We start from the raw sequence: 2376 nt of genomic DNA, 5'->3' as shown, positions 1-2376 counted from the left end.
GTGATGGTGATGATGGTGATGATGATGGTGATGGTGATGATGGTGGTGATGATGATGGTGGTGATGATGATGGTGGTGATGGTGATGGTAATGATGGTGATGGTGATGGTGATGATGGTGATGATGATGGTGATGGTGATGATGGTGGTGATGATGATGGTGGTGATGGTGATGATGGTGATGGTGATGGTGATGATGGTGATGGTGATGGTGATGATGGTGGTGATGGTGATAATAATGGTGATGGTGATGATGATGGTGGTGATGATGATGGTGGTGGTGGTAATGATGGTGATGATGATGATGATGATGGTGGTGATGATGATGGTGGTGATGGTGATGGTGGTTTTCTGATTGTGAGGTCTTCTTCAGCACTGTGTTCTTTTCAGGGCACTGAAGTGAATAGAGGGAAAGCAGCCCCCAAATCCCTGGTAGAGTCCATAGCAGGAGCGTTGTAATCAAACTAGCTTCTATTATGGCTCCTTGAGGTGGGTGGAAGACCCATGGGAGTGTCAGGCAGGTGGGGCTGCTGCTAGTGAGGAGGAGAAGAGGTAGGAACCATGGGGTCAGGCTTTGTATCTGCAGCTTGACACTGCATTGATCTGGAGCTGTCTAATATAAAGGACCAGAGTTTGGTTAAGTCTCAGAGGAGAAGAAAGGTCTTCCTCTGGCTTTTAACTGCTTAGACCCTGCCTATCAGGAGCCCACAGAAAATAACTGGAGACTGTTTCCCTATTTATAAGATGTGGATTCCCACCCCCAGACCTTGGCAGGGGCCTATTCAAGCCTCATCCCATCCTTTCCCATCCCTATGGCCCTGAACAAGATCTTTCCATGAAATAACATTTGGATGCTGCAGGCCACAAGCTCTGCTTAAGGGGTTCCTGGTTCAAAACTCATGGGCGGGAGAGGAGGAGGATGTGGGAGCAGAGACCAGGGAATGTGTGAACCTGGAGCTGTGTGATACTGATCCGCCCAGTGTCTCTGCTGGGGCCCAGATGCTGTCAGCTCCCCTACCCCTGCTGAGGGCCTCTCTCCCAGCCAGGCCAAAAGCGACCACTCATGGCCTCAATGTCAGCTTGTGTGACTTTGGAGTCCAGACTCCTCCATATTCCATGGGTGGAGAGTGCATAGGGCTGCCCTGCACTCTGGACAATCACTCAGTTTCTGCAGATGGGAGTCTCAGGAGCAGGTTCCATGAGTGACGCCAGGAGCCCCATCTCACAGTGAGAACCAGACATGAAAGGTGCTATGTTGAGACAGGGCTCAGGACAGGGTATCCCCACACTTAAGCACCCCAGGGCCACCATGCACGGCCACATCCTGGACATCACGGAGGAGGTCTGGAGGCACCTCTACTTCCAGGGGCTCCTGCACCCATGCCCAGGCAGAGGCACCCACAAATCCCTTAGAGAATGGTGCCATGATGATAGAGCTGTCTGGAGGATCCAGTGCTCTGCCTGCAGCCAAACCCCAGGCCTCGTTGTGAACAGTGGGGCCACTGTGATGGCCACTGTGAATGTCCATGAAGGCAACTACTTGCTGCACAGCACGACTGGAGCCAGAGGGCAGAACGTCTCCCAGTGCCTGGCCTGGCTCCTGTGAGAGTAGGGGTCTTCCTTTGTGAGTTGCGAAGACGGTGAGGAGAGGCTCTCCCCAGACCACAGTGGAGGAAACAGGACAGAAGTGACTATGTCCTCCTCAGCAGCCACACCATCCAGGGCAGAGGCCATCTCTTCTGAGCCTTGGAGTCACTTGGTGTGGTCAAGACTAAGGTCAAGTTTCCAGGAATCCACAGCTGGTCCTAATGGGGTGGCCAAGAATAGCCTGGGGTCTGCCAAGGAATGGGACCCTCACAGGTAGCTTCATGCTCGTCCCAAGTCTGCAGACAAACCTGGATGTGGCCAGGGATGCCTCAGAGCCACCACTGCTCAGAGTGGCAAGGGGCCTGTCTGCTCAGCTCTTGTCCACCTTCCCAGGTGGTGGGTCACGTGTCCCTTCTGTGGGGAGCTAGGCACAAATGCTTTACGCAGGCAGGCACTGGTCATTGCAGGCAGACCTTGTGGTAACAGCTCAGGCTTCTGCCACAGCCCAACTGCCGACCCTTCACCTGGAGCACCCACCAGGTGGTTCTGAGCGTGGACCTCAGGTGGGCTGTGCAGAGCCCCCCAGGGAAGGAACACTTGAACTCTGTACTCTTTCCCACCTCCCCAAGGTGTCCACGATTTGCACCATGACAGTCTCTAAGGCCAGCTCTGAGCATCCTCTATCTACCAGCATGGGGCTGAGCACAGGAAAATATAGGCCATTCTGGGATCACCCATGGAGGCTTGGGAGAGAGCCTCTACTGCTTCTGAGCGGTGTGACCTGAGGTTG

This window comes from Galeopterus variegatus, unplaced genomic scaffold (assembly GCF_000696425.1).
Source record: "Galeopterus variegatus unplaced genomic scaffold, G_variegatus-3.0.2 Scaffold3527, whole genome shotgun sequence".
Taxonomy (NCBI): domain Eukaryota; kingdom Metazoa; phylum Chordata; class Mammalia; order Dermoptera; family Cynocephalidae; genus Galeopterus; species Galeopterus variegatus.
The sequence above is the reverse complement of the archived record's forward strand: the minus strand, read 5'-3'. Positions refer to the sequence as shown.